At 42.4% G+C, this 20,435-nt stretch overlaps 1 long non-coding RNA gene across 1 annotated transcript in view; it reads right to left on the reverse strand.

Moving 5' to 3' along the window:
- Positions 1-817: 817 nt before the first annotated feature.
- Positions 818-20,435, reverse strand: part of LOC136287139 (uncharacterized) — a 29,494-nt gene continuing 9,876 nt past the window's right edge. Inside the window, exons 2-5 of the long non-coding RNA XR_010720075.1 lie at positions 13,839-13,983; positions 5,285-5,456; positions 1,106-1,286; positions 818-981 (exon numbers count right to left, since the gene is read on the reverse strand). This is a non-coding gene — a long non-coding RNA (uncharacterized lncRNA). The remainder of the gene's footprint in view (positions 982-1,105; positions 1,287-5,284; positions 5,457-13,838; positions 13,984-20,435) is intronic.

Here is a 20,435-nt window from a genome sequence, read left to right on the forward strand (position 1 = left end):
TCCAACAGACTGTAGACCAACCTGGGTGAGGAGACTGTGCCTAGTGAGTTCTCCCCTGGCTTCTGAGGCTGGACATGCCATTCCAGATGGAAGGTAAAGTCATCTGAGTTGCTGAAATGTCTCTCCTGCACCTTACAGCTTTCAGGGAGGCTAGCAGAAATGGCAAGCAGATCGTGAGGGAGGGGGAAATGTAGTGGTGCAACGTGACAGGAGTAGAAATTACATGGGACCAAGCTTTGATGTCTCCACTAATAAGCTCTCAAAAAGAGTTTTATGGATTTCCTTCCCAGTACTGTCACACAACTAGATTACATTTTGCTTACAGTTAATCTGACCAAGACTTCACCAAAACCTAAGATGGATGTGCTGGAAGTTTGTTAGTGTGAGTTGCACTTCAGCAAAGCTGAATGTTGCATAAAGCAGCTTTTTTTTTGACCAGTGCTGAATCTGAATGAACTCCTCTTTTGACTGAGCTTTCATTCCCTGGAAACTAAGACCTTTCATCCCTGGTTTTTAAAGGAACATATTTCCCATCTCACTGAAAGTGAAATCAGGGCTGATTATTTGTGCTGACTTGGGTGCTGTGCTGTGAACAGGAGATGTCTTTTAATGTAGCTCAAACTTCTTTTAAAAGTGTATCTGAGGAATAAAAGTGAATGATGAGGTTGTTCTTATGTCGTCTTAGTGTCACCATGGAAACCATTTCCTGCCTGTATTTATCCCAATTCATCTCTGTTTTTCAACAAGGGGAGGTAAAACTTCCAAAATAAATAGACAATTCTCTGAAATGAAGGTACTTTTGTATTAATGAGACAGGGTATCCCCAAGACACACAGCATGGGATTTGGTACTTTTCCAGTCAAAGTCCCTAGTTGAAATACATACCAAATCAAGAGTTTTGGAGGGGAAAAAATTATATAATGAAGGGATAGTCTGTATGACTGGTGGTCTGTGTTTAATCCATCTTGGGCAGGGCTGTATCTGAGGGGAAAAAGACACATTAGTCAGTGTCGTGTGCAGCTGGGCCTTGAAGTGTATTCCCACCTCACAACCCTCTGGAATCTGCTGTTCAGCCAGGTCTCAATTCAGCTCACCATCTACTCACCTTATCTTCACTTCCCAAGTTTACTATGAGGACATCATGCCATTGTCTTGGTGATGTTGGTTGCACTTCAGAAAGGGTGCACATCTTCTTCTCTTTTACCAAGGAGGAGTCCAATACTGAAGGGGGATGGTTAGACCCTAGAGCTCAGCTTCTCATTTTTCTCATCCTCTGTGACTTCAGCCTAAGAGAAGTGGGTAATAGTACTCAGAGAATTAAAAGACAGAGCATAAAAGACAGAGACAAGGAAATACTATCTCCTTGAAGACCACTTTTAGTGGCATATTTCCCTATGCTATCAAAAATGACAGCGCTGTAATTATTCTCTTGCCTTCTGTCCCTAACAGACAACACATCACTCCCCTTGCATCTTGTACATCCCTGGCAGCAAGCAACTCTCTCGAATGGGCTCCCCCTTTATGGAGGTCTGGAGATCCACCCTGTCCTGGATTTAAAAAACACCTCAGTGATTTGAATGCAACCTCCATGCACACGTGATGGGCTGATGTCTGACATGCAGCACATCACAACATACAATGAGAAAGAAGCATGAGGACCAGAATGCTGCTGCCCACACTTGTCACGCATGCTCCTTAGGACCACCATGGGACAATTCTGGAAGCCAAAACCCATGGTGATGGGGCCAGCAGGAGAGAAGAGGTTGCCTTCTTTGTTCAGGTATTCCTGTCTCTCTACTGTGTTTTCCATTTTGCTGTTTTAAACATTCCTCATCATGTCAGAGCAAGAGCTTAGTGGAAAAACTCTCATTGATAAGATTATATGCAAATACTTTGAAATTGGAGCATAATGCTAGAGATGTATGCTGAGGATTCTGTGGGTGTGTTTGGCCTGTAGCTGTTCAACTGGAGAGTGCTGGTTAGACTGAAACCCTAACCCTATGAAATCCAGAGGCTTTCATTCTTCCAGTGACTCCAGTGGGGTGGAGATGAAGGTCCTCAAGTTCAGTGCCTGAGCATTTCCACTGACATGAGAAGGAGGTGACTGGCATGGCAGGCACTGTGCTTGCCTGACAGATTTTCCTGGGGTCAGGAAGTGACAAGGGGAGTGTATGTGATGAAAGTTAGGGTAGGAACTGGGCCTCCATATGAGCACCCAAAATATCCTTCTTCCTGGGAAGACAACTGAAGGGGTGTTCTGAAAGACTGGCTCTCTTTGGCAGGAGCCTTCTCTGTTTCTGAGAGGGTTTATTTCCCTTGCCTCAATTACCAGCTAACTTAAGACTATGTCTCCTTATGCGAAAAGACGAGTGGCAATAAGGGAATTAAATGGACATCTATTAAACCAACCTAAATGAAGGAGGTAAAGGAGCCTTCTGGAGACAGGCTATCCATCTGTGGGAGGTCACAGGCTGGGTTAAATTATGCAGCCTCACCACACCCCTGCATCTGAGATAGTTCTGAGAGATAGGTAAGCACATATTTAAACCCAAAACAAAAGCAAACACCTGAAGCTGCTCTAAATTCTGGGCAGAGAAGATGGGCCAAGGGTGGAGTTGCCTATGCATTTTCTGGGAGGATGAGAGTCCCTTCCCTTGCCCTTGGCTGGTGATGGTTGCCCCCGTGGCATTAGCCTGGGGCTTTGCAGGAATGAGCTGCCAGAGGCAAAGGAATTTCTGGTACAGACTTCCTCTGAAAGGAAACATGCAGGATGCCAAACCTTGCACCTCACCTTGACTACAGGCAGAAGAAGGGGAAAGAACAGGGAGGCAACACATGGAAGCAGACCTGTTGGTTTCAGATCAGAAAACGTAACAGCCTGTACAGCTGCAATGGCTCAGGGTGACAAAAAAATCAAGTTTCTCAGTCCATGAAGCCTCCTGGGTCAAAACAGGGTGAGGACTCAGGAACTTATTATTTTTAAGGAAATCATGGTTGGCAGCTACACCACAGCCACCACTTTTGGAGCCCTCAGCTGCACTGCCACCATATCATCTCTGCTTAATGCCCAGTACCTGAGAGCAGACCAGAAGTACTTGTCTTCTGGAATGCGGGTTAGGTTTCAGACTTATATCCTAAAATGTAAGCAGGGAATGGGGCATGGAGGTAAGCCAGCCTGGGCTGCCTCAGCACTACTTGCTGGATCCCAGGGAAGTGCCTCCACAGATGTCTGTGGGCTTAAGGCCAGGCTGGAATCCTGAACCTGGCCTAGCATCAAGCCAGCATCAGGAGATACACAGGCAGAGAGCAGCAGACCTCCTGGGGCTGAGTGAGAGGCAGCAAAACAGAGGCAGCAGGAGGGCTGGGAACTGGAGCTGGACCCAGGCATGTACCAAACATTACCAGACAGAAAAAAAGCTGAGAATCATCATGCAGGCAATCCTTGGAGAGGAAGCCCGACATATTCTGAACCCTCACTGTGTCTTAGGTAAAGCCAAGTATTTTCTCATAAATAAACACAACTGACCAAACTTTATGATACTTTGCACTTCCTCCCTAAAACCACCTGCACAACATTCAAGGCTCTTAGCTATTTGAATCCAAAACACTGTAAAGCTAAATTTGACCCAGCTATAACACTGGTTTTGGTCCCAGCTGTTTATACTAAGAAACTCATTACAGCATAAGCATTTTGAGTATATAATATTGAACTATTAAAAGGGATTTTGTTTTGTAGTATTTAAAGTAGTTCTTAAATCAAGACCTAATCTGTCTCTTGACAGTATTATCACTGCAACTTTCTGATGTTCAGTCAATGGAAGGATGGAACAATCATTACAGCTCCTTGCCAACATGAAGTATGATGCAGGTAATTAAAGAAACATAAAGTTGACGTGCAATGCTAAAAATCACCTCTGTGCCTCTGAATGCACACTGGCAATATATCTGTTTGGTAATGATGGGATAATTTTGTTCACCATTTTAAGTTGGAGGTTTATACAGTCCATCATAGGATGGAAATGTCATCTTATGATGAAGCTGATGGTGGTGTCAGACTATATGGTCTATAATTTAGGTCAGATTTCCAATAATATTTTGATTTGATGACTCTGAAGTATGAACTTGAATGGTCAGACTTCTGAGCCTTCTTAAGCTAAGGGTGTTTAAAAAGCCAGAGATGCCAGAGGAGAGGCTCACAGCCTTGCTGCTCTCCTTTGGTGCTCTGTGCACATCCTCTAGCTGGCAAAACATCTCTCTGGGGGGACATCTGCACAGGTCCTCATGATAGCCTCACCCAGGCAAGAACTGAGGAACATAAGACAAGAAGCCTGAGAATTGGTGTATCTCCTGCTCACTTCCATGCTGCTGAGGGAAAATCCATCAGGAAAACTGTGGCATTTAAATAAGCAAAGATATTGTGTTACTTAGCCCTGATAAACACACATCTACAGAGAGATGGGTGACTATATCCAGAGAATCGGTGGTTAAATATGAAATGTTGTAAGAAACAACAACAACAAAAAAGTTCACTTTTCTTCAGTACAGCAAATTTGAAGTTCTCTTTGAATAGTAAGACAACAAAACCCTTAGATTTCAGGTTGTGTATAATAATAGCAGGAAAGATCAAAATGTGGACAAGCCAGGCCATGACTGGCTGCCGGATGCTGCGTCAAAGCAAGAATCATTGAAAATGGGAGTGTTTCCAAAAGGGGAATGGGCTGCATCATTCATTCCTGACAGAGTTATGCAGCTGTTACTTAAGCCAGTCCTTGTCATGCTACAGTTGCCTGATAGTATCAGGAACTACATGGACATTTATCAAAACAGGATGACATCTAAAGATAGCATTGAACTTAAGGGAAAGGAATTTAAAAGAAAACAAATCACCATGGTTACCATGTAGGGTGAGAAAAGTTCCCTGTGAGTGGAAACATGACTTGAGTGACCTTTGCTGAGACAGACTCCTGAGACAGCACTAAGTTGTGCCTAGCCAGTGAGAGGAAAACAAGGGAGTCTGAGCAACAAGTGAAGATATTTTAATGTGCAGAGTGGTACAGTGCAGCTGCTGCAGGTCACACCCCCCCGCAGAGCCCAAGGGCTTGGCCCAGGGGGCTCAGTGATTTGTCGCTGAAGCAGTTGGAGCCTACATGCTGCTGCAGCAAAGGTGAACATGTAAAAACCTCCACAGCATAGCCAAGCACCCTACCTACCCACCCAAACACCCTGGCTAAGCCACAGGCCAGACCTGTGATCCAGCAACACACTGGAATCAGCACTAGGGTACCTCTTGCAAAGCCAAATGCCACATGTTGCAAAGCTTTGATGGATCAGCTCTGGCTACTCATGCTTGCTTCACATCATTGGTGGGTTAACCTTGTACAAGCTGCTGGGTGCTGGATGAGGCGCTGATTGCTCGTGTTTCACTGCCTCTGCGCTGCATCACATCCTCCCAGGAGCTGTGAAAAGACAGCATAAAGTCACTGGCTAATCTGATAGCAGTTGTGTGACTGCTCTTGCCCAGCACCTGTGGAATTGCAGCATGGGTTTATAAAAGAGCTTAAGGCTTCCTGTGGCTTGATCTGAGAAGCTGGCAAAGGCCAGAGCCTGCTTACCTGTGCACCTGAACAGTGACAAAGAAACCAGGGTAAACTGAAATCCCTCTACAGCCCTCAAAGCAGCAGCTGGGGTAACAACCTCAACTCTTGTCAAATCCCATGCACTGGCCAGTCTCTATGGAAGACTGCTGAGTCTTTAGTTACAGCTGCACAGCAGCTTATCACTCAGCCTCTGACTGGCAGAGCACATTATGGCAGGATCATATCATGCCTTTCACAGTTGCTCTGCTTCCTCCTGCTGCCCCCAGTACTGCAGAGGTGCTCTGGTTTGTGCCTTCTGTGGTGTTTTGGTGACCCCAGGTTTAACCTGGAGGAGAGTTCCTGCTCCACTGCTCAGCCTGAGGTGTAACATCTCACTACAACCCTTTGAGCATCTCAGCTACCACTAGGCAAACAGCCAATGCATAAAGGTTTCTGGCACAGGTGGAAGCTGGCTATGCTATCAGAGTAGAAAAAACATAAAATCCCGATTTGTCTACCCAGGCAAACTGAAATAAGTTCTTGGTCTTCTCTTTCCTGTCTCTTGCATGCCTCTATTTCAAAACTCACAAGCACTCAGGTACCCAGGTATTCACCTTCCACCACCATGTGAAATGCTGAGACCCAAACCAGGATATTGATGTGGAAAATACTGGTAATGCATATTCCTGATATTATTCTGAGCAGCAAGACCAAGCAAGTCCTGCTTCGGTGACTTCAAAGAGAAAGTCTGCACAAATCCCCTAGCTCCTACATTTTTTATTTTATACTTTTGGGTGGAGTGGCCTTCTGTCTCCTAGGCACTTTGTGACAAGCTATGGTAATACAGAATGGAGTTTCTGACAGTGTTTGCAATACTCAGGAAGGGACAAATTTCCCTGAAAGCATCACTTCCCTGCTGAGCTCAAAATAGTGTGACATAAGCAAACCATGATGAACTGATGAAAGTTTGTTCTGATGATGTAATCCCAACAGCATTAGGTAACACTAAAGGTTGGCAATGCCATGAACACACAGATTTTGCAATTCTCCCTTTTCTAGATTACTCATGTGCTTTAAGGTAAATGCAGCTAAACCGGTCCTTTAATTTTAATTAAAATCTCATCCTTGCCCTCTTACTACGAAGCAACAGTATGTCCTGAAAGTTTTAGTTTTACTATACTCAGATAACAGATGCAAAAATAGGATGAATATACAGCAGAGTGGTAAAATTACTATATAGCCTAGCAAAGTTTACAATTGTCCCTCATTCCAGCCAGCAGTGGGTTTTCCTGTGATGTGAAGGAAAATAGTAGAGGTGCTTTACCCCTCTAAAAAGTACCTCTGTTAACACCAGTCAGTGCTGTGTGACTTCTCCCATGTCCCACATAATTTCTCCCAAATACAAAATCAGCATTTCAGCTATGTAGTCATTAACTTTATTTTTCTAAATCAACAGTGCAAAGCATCTGACTCAAATTCCCTTCAGCTTTCACCTCCCATTCTTCTGACATCATCCTTTCAGTATCTCTCCAGCCATCACAGAGTCCAGCCAGAGAAGAAGACTGAACAAATGCAGAAAAAGGCACTTAATTTTCCCAGAGTCTCTTATTCTGTTCCAAATAATTTAGACAGTAAAATGCAATGGGAAAGGACATTTTAAATTCATTACACACCTTCAAGACATGCATTAAAACTGCAAATGCTTGTACTGTGTAGCAGAACCAAATGCATGATTGAGATTACAAACAGATTGTATTGTTTACATTGGCCACTGTGTAACCTAAAGCAGCTGAGTGTTTATTTCCCCAAACCAGTTACATCAATACATCATAAAGCACTGGGTAGTTTGCAGTTGACTTTCCTTTTTTTTTTTTTTTTTTTTTTTTTTTTTTTTTTAAGAACTGTGTTGCAACACAGTTTTTAGCATGGAAATTTATCAAAAGTATTTACAGTTGGTTGAGAGTTCAAAGGGGCAAGATAGGAATTCAGATTAACTGGAAATCTAAACAAATGTAAAGGAAAATGAGGATCAGATTCCAAAAACCTTCTATTCTACACAGCAAGCCTAACAAATGGTCTTGATTTGTGCTGGTTGTTAAAGAAGTGTAAATTCCATGATAAATTGATGTAGCTCCTGGGATGAATAAAATCAATAATGTAATAACACTGAGTTAATACCAAGCTAACGTTGATTGAGAATGAGTACACAGAATTTGAGGTCTCCTTCCATGCACAAGGAGATATTAGTAAATCAGAACCAGATTGCCAATTAAACCTTGTTATTTTAGGGTAGATGAATAAAATAATGTGTGATGAATACAGCAGGCTGAGGGTAAAGTCAGCTCAAAACTGAGTGTTCAGAAGTCTATGATTCCTGAATGGGAGCATGTGAAGAAGTTAATAGTGCCCTCAGAAGGCTTGCAGAAGCTGATGGTTTGTGCTGCATTTTTCCATAGTTGTTTCTATATGGGCAAAGGCAGGGGAGGGAAAAGATCTTTACTCCAAGGAATGGGGCCCCAGTTCACCAATTAGTTTTTGCAATTTGTCTCAAATTTAGACATGTATTATTGTGTTCCCTTAGCATATGGTAAAAATGGTCAATGAGTGGGCCTTCTCAAGCTACTAGCAAACTTGTTCCTTTTGCATGTCCAGTGTCCCTTCTACCTAAATTCCACTCCTGTCATGGGTGGAGAGTCAACACCAGGTGAGCATTAGGCCTTTCCAGATACAATGCAGAGAGCAACTAAGGGCTCATGGGAGGAATATTTGATTGCTAATATACTAATTTACACTTCAAATCACAAGTAAGGTTTAGAAAATGATGAGTCATGAGAAAACAAACAGAAAACCCAAAATAAATGATTGTGGGCAAAAGAATGAGAAAATGAAGCCTTGTTTCTTATGTCTTTTCCTCTCTGACATCTGGTAAGAATTCTCTCTCAGGAGAAGTGACATTTTAATTATTAATTCTTCCAATTTCATGGAAATTTAATGTAACTTTGATACCACTGAGGGCTCTATACTTATCTGGAACTGGGTATTAGGGTAGAAGTCATCTGGATGGATGAAGAGGCATATGCACATATGAAGGGCACAAAATGTCATCTAGGTTAAAAAAAAATCCTTATATTATGATAAATGGAGTGCATTTTTTTTTGAAGATGGGAAGGAGTAATGACTGCAGAAGCTCAGAGTGCTTCTGGGTCTCAGCAATTATCTCTTGAAGTAGATGCGGAGAGACTACAGGAGCAGCATGACAGTGGGAGTGACTTGCCCACAGATATGCAGAAGGACATCACAGAGCCACACCTCAGGTTTTTCATTTCCACCCTCCACCCCAAAAAAATGAAAATAGAAGTGTCTTATCCTCTCATTGTGAGACTTATGTATCAGTGGGGAAAATCCTCTGATAAAGTATTTAGACATCTGTTCAGACAGATCACAATCTCACCTTCTAAAGAAAATCTCTTCTCCACAAAGACTGTGTGGCTGCTGCAATGTGCAGTTCCTTTGTTCCTGGGGTTTGCAGCAGCCTTAGACTCTCCATAATGGCTATGCTGGGATCGGTGCTGAATGCATCACTAGTGGTAAATAATTACTTGACCAGTTAGCAGACTCCTCAGACTGTCTCCTGTGTTTATAGCCTCCCCAGCTGTATTGGACCAGAGGATTTAATGGGATTACCACCTGATCCACTGCAAGTTTCATCACCAGCTTCAGCAGAAACAGGAGATGAATCCTACATGCTCCCCAGGGTTTCTGTCAGGTACCATTGTCTTCTAAACCTCTGTATATAACTGAAGAGGCTGATAAGTAATAAGGGAGGGAAGATAAGTAATAAGACAGGAATGTCCTTGAAATAAGCTATTCTAACAATATTATGTCGGGATGGAGATAAGCACATCATCCTCAACTCTGTGTGAATGAACTGGGGCTACTTAGCAGCTTCATAACTCATTCAGATTTTTTCCTCTGAGTAAAGCACCAAACCCATTCATTGTAGTTGGCTTCAGGGCTCTTGGGAACCAACCTCAAAGCTCTCCATCTTCAGCATGGACAGCTAATCTGGACAAATAATTTCAAACAGTTTAAGAAACAGTTTGACCCCCAATGCAATATAACTAAAGGTTAAAGGGACATCTTGGTGTGTATCTATAGAGAATATAAATTGAGCTGTTTATTCCTTGTCTCTGGAGCCTGTGCAAGGTTCAAATTCAGTTTATAAGCTTATCACCAAAATTTATTTTATAGAGTACCTTAAACTCCCACTCAGTCTGATCAAAGCTTTTCTGACATAAAGTGAATGAGCTACAATGGGTTCCATTGTTTAGTCAGCCAAGTCAATGTTCTTAATCAGTATAAAAACATCAGGAGTCATATGGTGGTTTTTATTAAAATGTGTTTGATCAGCTTCCAAGGAGGTGACAGAGGTCTATTAAAAGAAGCATTCCTGCCTGCTCCTAGAAAATGCATGTGAGCCCTGTAAAAGCACTGGGCTCTGAGAGGACCCTGTGGCTTGATCATGACTGACCTCCTTATCCTGGGAGCAGGGCGCACCCTCTCACCCTTCACTCTAATCCTCCTCCAGCCTGACCTCTTTTGAGTTGCCTACTCCTGAAAACTCATTTATCTCAGCTCCTTCCACTGGATAATAATCAAGCCCCTGGGCTTTGCCAGGGATCAAAGAATGATTGCTCCAGTTGTCTCAAAATCTATTGCTTCTTTAGATGCTGTTGCTGCTTATTCAGACAAAGCAACATTATGCTGAAAGTCCACAGCAGCTGTGGATTAGAGACAGGACAATGTTTAGTGATGTGCGGGGCACAGCATCCATGTGACTTTCTGGGCCCTCACTCAGTTGCTCAAAAGAGAGTGGATGTACCCTCAAGAGCTCCTTGTTGGGAGCACTCCTACAAGTCTTTTCCAAGTGCAGGCCCATTAGTGACAGCCTCTGCTCAGTTGTCATGCCACATACACCCAGACATTCCCCACATATCAGAACATCTGTCTAGAAGCCAAGGTCTTCTTTTGAACTTACTGAATATGAAGTTGATTCTTCTGGCAGTAGGGAAGGAGCTCCCTGAAGTCCATACCCCTGCAAAGCATAGACAGGGAGAAATGCCACATCCTGGGCTGTCTGGTCCAGAGCACTGATCACCATAAGCACACTGGGAAACCAGTTATGTTGCCCAAGGGAACAAGTTATGTTTGCTGTGACTTGGGGTTGTCAAACAGCTGGATCTTCCCACATTACAAAAAGGAAGAATCAGGACAATACTGTCTTGCTACCAGGTCTCTGATGGGCTCACAGCTTTCCTAATGTTTCTCTGCAACAAATGATCTTATTTCGAAAATCTCCATGCACTGATTGCCAGAAACCATTTCCTACCAAGAATAGGTCAGACATGGATCTTTGAATGGCTGAAATAAAGATGATCAAGACACATTCATGACAGCAAGGTTGTTTTGAAATAGAATTATTCTCTGGAATAGTTCTGGACTTCAGAAATTAAGGGCTGGAAAATTAATGCTAACTAAATCTAATGCATGCAATTAAGCAACTGCAACAAGGCAGCAGGACCATTTCAGATCCATGTGCTGGGAAAAAGAACTCGACCTAACTAATGGAGATGCTCTTCTGCATTCATGACATCCTCTTCTCCGTCTAAAAGCCTGTCAACAGAAGTTGGCAATAAGACAAATACAACTGAGATGTTCAAGGAGATAGCTCATCAGCAAGACCTATTCACACATGCAAGTCATCAACAAACATTTCAACTGGGAAAACTAACCAAATTTGGCAGGTGAAGCCTTCTTTGCCCTTGGGACTTTGCTTGAAACAAATCATTTGCAGTCATAAGCCCAGGTGGACACATCAGTACCTCAAGAAGTTTAATCAGTGAAGACATAATCTCTGTTTAGGATTATTTGGACAGGTTTTTCTCTCCCCAAGGAGCCATTGGGAGGCAGGAAGGATGTGTCCACACACTGATTGTTGCAGAGATCTGACTGATAGGAAGGAATCTCCAACCAGGAGGTAGGAGTAGAGAGTGAAAAGGCATTTAACAGAAAATTTTCATTTATTTACATTTTGATAGCTTATGCATATGCAGAGATTTAATCATTTTAAAGAACTTCAAATAAAGGACAAGAAAAGTAGCTGATTCATCTTATGGTCTCTTATGGATATTCTTCTCTGTGGTGACCAGTGACAGGACCCAAGGGAATGGCCTGTGGAAGTTGTGTCAGGGGAGGTTTAGGTTGCATATTAGGGAAAGGTTCTTTACCCAAAGGGTGTTTGGGCACTGGAACAGGCTCCCTGGGGAAGTGATCACACCACCAAGTATAATGGAGTTCGGGAAGCATTTTGACTACACTCTCAGGCACATGGTGTGATTTTGGGGTGATCCTGTGCTGGGCCAGGAATTGGATTTTAATGATCCTTGTAGGTCCCTCCCTAATCAGGATATTCCACTCAATGCTCCTTGTGGGTCTCTTTCCCATTCAGGATAGTCTATGATTCTATCATTACCAATTCAGGCAAATAGAAAAACTTGCGCAAACCCTGAATAACTGAGCTCTATTCCATTCACAGAATAAAAGCATGAAGAAGGAGCAACTGAAGTTGCCCATGATTCCACAGTTTTGGAAATACAAGTAGTCCAAGGGTTCCTAAACACAGACTTGTGACAAAAATTTTAGACCCATTTGTTAAAATTTTTATCTGATGCGCTAGAAACATCCTGTGAGTAATTCCTACCTTCAGGAACTATATGGATCTTATATTTTTGTCCTGATTTAATGATTTTTTTCGTAAATGGAGCACAGTCATAGGATTTTTTTTTTTTCCAAAGGAGTCTGGGTTGGATTTGAGGAGATGAACATGGGAGCACACAAATCTTAAGAAACTCTCCCCAGGCTTTTGGCTACCTATTGATAGTCTGTCCTCTCTCCAATCATGTCACACAATGTCCGTAATAGTACACTAACATAGTGTAAACACACTATATTTCAATGCTACAGGCAGTGCTTTCTCTTACACAAAGGAGTCAGTCTAAAGGCAAAGGTAAGCAAATTACTACTTAAAGAAATAGAAATGAAGCATTGTTTTCTCTCCTTTTTGCCTTGTTAGGTGCCCCCCAAGCTTACCATCCTCCTTTCTTATCACAACACAGTGACAGGTAATTCAGATTTTCCCTCTGCAACCCTTACCCCCTTACCCATATCACAAATCTCACAGCCCTGACCAGGTGTGACCACCCACCTTGGTACTCACAGAGCCCAAAGCCATCTTGGTGCTGCTGCCCAGCTTTTTCCTGTTTACTAACAGAGGTATGTTTGTGCTCAATTATAACTGCCATGTTACTGAATCACTGAAACGTACAGGACAGCAGTTGAGTGTGAAGATTTCTAGGAATAAGACATATTTCTTGTGCTGTTGAACTTTCTTTCTGAAATGCTTGTGGATTAGTGATTTGAAAAAAACCCATTTTTTATTGTATTCCCCAAGCTAGATGCATGCTGATTCTGGGTAATGAGATCTCCTCACTGAACGCCCTAAAAGTGTAAAATAAACTACATGTTCTTTGTAATATAATTAGTTACACATCTGTGTGTGTAAAACATTGTTTGCCTGCATTTTTTGCCTGTAGTATGCAGTGATGGAAGATGGTTATTCAGAGTGGTTGCTGCATTCTCGTTGAAGAAGGCAGCTGACAACCTGGTTTAGTTCACATCAAGCATGCCAATACGACTTACAGATGATCATTGTTGACACACTGTTAACTCTTAGTCATGATATTTACTGTGCTCTGTGTGAGATAATGACAGGTTTGAACCTACACCTTTGATAATAATACAGGGTTTGTCATGTATTTCAGAAGGATGAGGAGGGTATCATTCTTTGTTCATTATTGTTTCAGCTAAGTGAGAGGAATCATGTAGGGCATTGACTAGAACAGTTCAGCGTAAAGCCTTCACCCTTCCCAACTCATGCTGGTGACTAGTTGTTGATGTGATTAACTAGTGACCTAGATATTGTAGGATGATAAGAAATGTCCATGCTGCATGGAAAAAAATCTTTGTTTTACTACAGCATTTCTTGCATCTCCTCTGGCAGCCAGTGTTCATTGTTGTCTGAATCAGGATACCAGACTTAATCAGCTTGGCCTTGCACAGCAACCTCCACATTCCCATAAACATGGAAAGTGCGTTTCGACTTTTCCCTACCAGACTGGATGCAGTGTCTGTGTGAATACTCACCAGACTGCTCCCTCCTTGCAGCCTCCACAAAACTAATTCCACACTTCCCATACTTGCAGCACAGTGCTACAGTCTGTCTCTTCTCCATGATCCCAGGCTTTTAGCAGAGTTGACCAGGCAGTCTTCAACCGGCAAAGTGGGTGGTCTAGAAAAGCAGAGTGGTGGAAATGTGAAAAGAAGTCAAGGAGGTGTAGGGGTTGTCTTATCCCTGAAAATATAGGAACAGCTGCAGGATGGCTGTTTATGCATGCTCCATCATCCACAAGGCTCAATGTGGTGTCCCTCCCATGCTGCATGAAGAATGAGTTCTATAATGTATCCAAAAAAACTTTGTGTGCCTGTATTGAACATGAACAAAGAGTGACAGTGTCACTATGATTGCAGACTGAAACACAGCTGTTTTCACTAAAGCCCAAATAGTTATGTAAAGGAGTGAGAGTCACAGGACCTCTGAGGAAAAAGGAAAATGGCGGCATAGTCTGAGAATATGAGGCTCAGATCCTAAGAACAGGATGGGGTTGTGTTTATGCAAGTAGGTAGGTAGTGAGAAATGTGATTCAGATGTTTTTATGAGGCAGATCCATATAACTACAAACTAGGTAAAGCTGCCAGATTTCTGTGCGGTTCCATTGTGCTTTAGGGAATTGTCACACCCCTGATGCTGTACTGGAGAGGAAGAAGGTGACTTCCCCCCTTGGGGAAGTCCAGCTTGTCATGCAACAGCACCCATATTTTCCCAACCAAAAGCTGCACCAGCCACTTTGTCAGGAATGGGAGAGCCACACCCCATCTGCAGAAAATAGAGGGTATTGCAACAAACATCCCTTAAAAAATGCACAGCTCATAATGGCTGCAGGCCGCAGCAGGTCAGTTTCTATCCTTCAATTAGTGATCTTCCAAATGACTCACCAGTGAGCATTGCATCAAAGACCTTGCAATCTGCAAGGGCCATATCTAAGTATTCATTGACAGGACTGGTAGCACCACTTTTTTGAAGGTTGCCCAACTTCTCTTTATAAGGTCCCATTTTCTGTTTCCTTACATCTCTGCCAAACCTTTATCAGTTCCAGCTCACATGTTTCAAGCTTAGTGCCTGCCAACAGCTCATTGTCTGCTAGTTGGGTTTGATGATTTGGTTTGGTTGAGTTTGGGGCAGATAATCTTATTTTCTGTTTAATCAGTTTAGCTGTTTCCAAGACAATTTGTTGGAAACAAAGAAAGACAGAAAGAAACAAAAACAACAGAAAAAAAATGTTGTGGATTTCTTCCTATAATTGCTCCTTGTGGCAGAGAACTGAAATTTGCCAGGCAGACAGTCCTCAGGTCATGAATCTGCCAGGAAAGCCCATGCTAATGATGTTTCAGCTAATCAGATTGCAAGCGTGGTGTTGCAGACCACGCAGTAGGTGAAGCTTAGTCTTTCCAGACAGCGACTGACTGTTTGTGCCACACTGTGATAACATCATCAGGAACAGCATTTGACCATCTCAGGAAGGGAGAACTAAACTGAACAGGGCACAAGTATAAGGCATGGGGAAGCAGGCTTGCAGGCAAGCACCTACCACCAGAGTGCAATTGCCGTCATTGTATGATCCACTCATTCTCTGAAAAAGTAAAAGCTACTTGGACCAAATCAAGAGAAGGACCTGTGAGTGAGCCTGTTGCTGCTATCTGCTTCTGCCATCAGTTTTCTTTAAGTACAGCAAAATGAACCCTGCCAATTTGTACAAACTAATTTAGAAAAGGCTCTAAGTAATTTCTAGAGGTTCATACATTATAGATGCTCCAGGTAAATCTGTGGGAATGATAGGCATATGGCTGTTGCTTTGGCTTGGGAGACTGTCAAACCAGAGAGCCACCATCAATCAACCAATCAGTTAGCATTGATTAATTAAAGGGAAGAAGAATGATAGCAAAGATACTGTAATCCTGTTTTCTGAACAATAAAACTGAGCATGTGCAAGCTCCAATCATTACTGAGCCATGGGCACTGCAGTGTGTCTGGGGTGGGATCAGTGCGTGGTAGAAATAGCCAGGGGGAAGAGAAGCTGTGCCTTGGAAGAGGAAGATACATGGAATTATGGATGATAGAAGTTAGAGGCCAAAGCAAGGGAAAAGGAGTAAAGCAAGGGAGATGTGCTTGGAGGAGGACCAGTCCAAGTGTACAGGGGAATCCTGTACGCTTCCCACTCTCCTTCTTCAAGGACAGACACAGGGCTAGAGAAGCTTTTTCCTGCTTCCCAGGCCTATCCCACTTGCTCCAAGGCATAATAGAGTGCTCTTGCCACTTCTCGACTGCAGTGGGGTACAGGCTGACTCCAATAGCTGCCCAAGGGTGCAAAGGGATGTAGCCTGGACAGGTATTCGCAGCACCAGAGGGCACCAGACAGCAAGGAGCAGGTCTTAACTGGGTCCTTGGGGCTACAGAGTTAAAGGAGTAGGGTTACAGGGGGCTGAGTTGGAAAAGTAGTTCGAAAAGAGGGGCCATACATCATGAGTGTATAATGTCAGAGTGACGATCCTAAAAAGCTTATTTACTTCTTTTTATTCGCTCTCTGTAACTGACTTGGAGTAAATCTCAAAATATGTGACTTCTGGGATTTCTCTCTTTGCTCTGTCAAATCAAGAAAATAAGACTACAGTATAAATTCAACCTACTCTCTCTGCTAACTCTACCTCACTGAACTGGACATGTCCATACCATTCATACCCCAAACATAGCTTTGCAAAACACTTTAGAGAAGAGGGAACCACTAGAGTTTTTTAACTTCGCAAGTGTGGTGAAACTTATGCTGTTGGTCTGTATGATCAGCACTCATTTACACCCCTAGAAGCAACGAGACAGAGGGTAAACCTTTCAGCCATTGCACCACCGATTGCAGCCCCCTCAGCCAAAGATACCATCTCCACTCCCCTGGTATCTGTCACTGAAGTCATCGGTCTCAGTTGATTTCCTGCCCTCTGTTAACAACCCTGGTGGCAAGAAGGCCCAGAGGCACTCCCTGTGACACAAATCTCTGCACTAATATGATCATTTGAACCCTGGAAAAATCAGGCTTCCTTTTTTCCTCTGTGTCCTTGTACTCTGAAATTAGATTTCCATAGATGTAGGGTAATTAAAATGAGTCCTCTCCTCAAAAAAAGCACATCAGGCTACACACTCTACTCTTCAGCTGCAAACAGAGAGGCATTACAGCCTTCCTACACAGCTTGCTCAAAACCCAGTCTTCAGGGCTCTAATGGACTGTTGAAGAGAAGCAGCTGTGGCCAAGGCAGACTCCCAGCCTGGGAAATACTTGAAGGAAAATACCCTACCTGGCATGATGATTTATGGATGTGTTCAGAGTAAGACTTTCAATTGTTCCCCAGCTACACAGATATCTTCCTCTTTCTACCCTACAAATTAGATCCTTTAGATCCTCCATTTAAGTTCTTTCCCACTAAACATTTTAGGCTAAATGGGGTTTTTCCTTGGGTTTTGTCACAGTAACTGCTCAGAGCAGTAGTGGCCTCCTTTGCAAAGGTCATTGCAGGGCCTTTCAGCTAAATTAGCTGCTTTAGGTCTGACAGCCCCATATGTAAACTCACTTTCCTACTGCTCAGCTTGAGTTTCACAGCAAGCTGGGCCACCAAGAGTCAAACGATGTGATCTACCAATCACACCAGAGATTAGAAACACCTTGTTCTGGATAGAAAACTAAGAAAAATATGAGGATGTGTATGAATAGAAAAAAGTATTCAGAAAACCTTGATGTGTCATCTTAATCGTCTTCCTATTCATGAATGTACTTGAAACCTCTTTCAAGGTTATGATAAGGAGTTGTTCACCAGTGTTACAAGAAGACAAAGCATTCTGTTTTTTTCCAAGCAGCAAGTTACAACATGAAAGCGAACATGGTGTGCAGAACACTTTTCACCTCCATGTTCCTATCCAGAACTGCATTTTTCCTTGATAAATGATGAACTACGTCCTACAGCTGTGCCACATATTTCAGACTAACAAGGGCAGAAGTAAGGTCACATCAATTCTAGAGCACTGCCTATTGAGTCAAAGGAACTCAGGCTTTTGTCATGTGCTCTGGGTTTCATGCAGCATAGATTTAGACTGTTTCCCAAATCCCTTGTTTTCCTGGGGACATGGCAACAGTTTATGTATGAAGTTAGAGACATGGCCAGCTTATGCATTTTTCTCTTCCTCTACCAAACATTATCTTGTTCCTTTAAACCCAGCTTAACCTTACTTTGGTTCCTGTTTCTTCAAGGCACATACAACAACAAGAGAAGTGAAAGCAGCAATTTCTGTTTCTTTCAACTGTTCTGAGCAGTTCCTGAATGCTTGAAAGTGAATAAGAGCCAGAGACACCTCGAAAAGGATGAGTGAATCTCTAGATCCAGTTCAAAAAGGGACCCTTGGACTAAACCTCGGGGGTAAAATTTCTTGTCCTCATCTGGTAACAGGAGTTTGATCTGCTGCCATGTATGAGCAACGTATGATCAGACTTGCAGGAGCTGAACAGTAAACTTGGGATTCATGCCACTGAACACCTGCTGTCTAAAAAAGTCAGATGGTCATCTAGGCCTCTTCAGCACACAGTGCAGACAGACAGACAAAAAGGGTTCATCACAACCCTTTTATACCTATTTTGGGCTGGTACAGATTGTTCCTGGAAGGCATCTCTTGTCTCCATAGGGTGTGAAGACTGGTATGAGCTAGATGCTGAGCTATCAGGCTGGGGTTAGGTGAGAGGCACTGAAATCATCTTAATAGCCATGTTTATCCGAGTCTTTTGTCCATCTGGGCATTTATATCTAGGATCTCCTGATGCTGTCAATTTCAAGGCATTCAGAGGACTGATAGTGATGTCTCTAGCGATTTCATGTCTCTGTTGCTTTCTGGTTGTTTTTGTTTTCAGGAAGTTATTTCCCTTCAACCATGAACATGATTCTAGAATTACAAAGATGATGGAGGAAAAAAAGGGGAGGTTACCTCTCCCCCACTCTTAATGACATCTGAAAAATGTCCAAAAGCTGTTCTTAAATGAGTAGCTCTGTGAGCAATGTAACTGGTGACTCCTGATTTCTTATGGATTCCTGTTTACAGTTAAATTCTCTGGTGCTTAATAATGTACAAATGCCAATTACAGCTTCTCTGGCACTTGGAGAGGCCATAATGATCCACTCCCACGTAAAGTGCCTGGTGTCAGATCAGAGTTCTGCCTGGGCCTTCCCTCCAGTGAAGGTATATACATGATACGTCTCTTTTAGAGACACATCTATTTTCCTGACTGGAACTGAGTATGAGTTCAAAGACCTGAGTGGAATGACAGCAAAACATAGCCAGTTTTCCAGCAAGCCTCTTGAAAACTCAAAGAGAATCCATTTATACTATAAGGAAATAAATTGAGAATGGAAATACTTATCCCTCTGTACAGCTTTCAATGAAAACTTTTCTTCACCTCTGCCTCTTTTTCCTGTTACATCACACCTCTGAAGGCACAGACCTGGCAGATGGCAAAAAAGAGTAGTTGCTTTTGCTATTATTTAGATATAGGGCACCTTAATGTATGCTAGTAACTGCTGAGCTGGGTGGAGAAGCTTCCTGATGGAAAATTGTACCTCCCTTAGAAAAAAACAAACAAACAAACAAAACAAAACAAAACAAAACAAAAAAAAAAAAAAAAAAAAAGAAAGAAAAAAAGAAAGAAAGAAAAGAGGAGGTACTTGGAAAGATAAAGGGCAATTCAGTCCTTTGAATGCTCATATCATAAAACTGAATATGCAATAATTACCATAAATGAGGCAACTAGTTCCTACACCCTCTGCAACCTGGATGACATCCTTCTGCGTCATCAGAATAAAACTTACTTGCAGAAAACACATCACTTACGACCTTATCTCAGCTACTCAAGCTCAGACACACAAAAGAAGAAGACCAAAATTTTCTAAATAGTTTTCTCTACAAAGAAACTTAGCTCTGCAAGGATTTTAAGTCTATTTCTTTCTCCAAAACTACTTGCACTAGGATAGGCGTGACTTTATCCCTAAACAGGGTGTTCCTTAGGCTCTTTGCCAACTTAATTGGTTTATTCATATCCTTCCCTTCCAGATTACCTCAGGGTGATTTACATGTTGGAGGCCTATAAACACTGATGAATCAGTACATGAAAACCAAAAACATTGTTCAGCATCTGACAGGGTCCTTGCTGGTTTTTGCCCCCAAATTAATTTTTCTCACTGGAACAACCTAATATATCATCAACCTCTGACATCATTCTAATGCTATACAGAAAAAAGAGTTGCTAAAATACAATGGGACTACCGTAATTTCTTTTTTACTAGTGTTTCCAGGTCCTCTGTAGGAGCAAGCAACAGGTGAGGTTTTCAAATGGGAAGATACAAATGTTCCCAATCTGGCTTCTTCAGTTGACTGGCCATTTTGAAGACTGTCTCCTTCTGATTTTCCATCAATAAATCACTGTGACTGAACTCTAAAGAAATGCAAATACAAAGACAATTTAATTCCCTCTCTCTGAGAAACATAACTTTTGTAGCAGTTCAACATCTACACTAATATGGTTTTATTTAGAAATAGCTGGT

The sequence above is a fragment of the Chamaea fasciata genome, unplaced genomic scaffold (assembly GCF_029207755.1).
Source record: "Chamaea fasciata isolate MVZ Bird 193981 ecotype frontalis unplaced genomic scaffold, bChaFas1.0.hap1 SCAF_3, whole genome shotgun sequence".
Classification (NCBI taxonomy): Eukaryota; Metazoa; Chordata; class Aves; order Passeriformes; family Sylviidae; genus Chamaea; species Chamaea fasciata.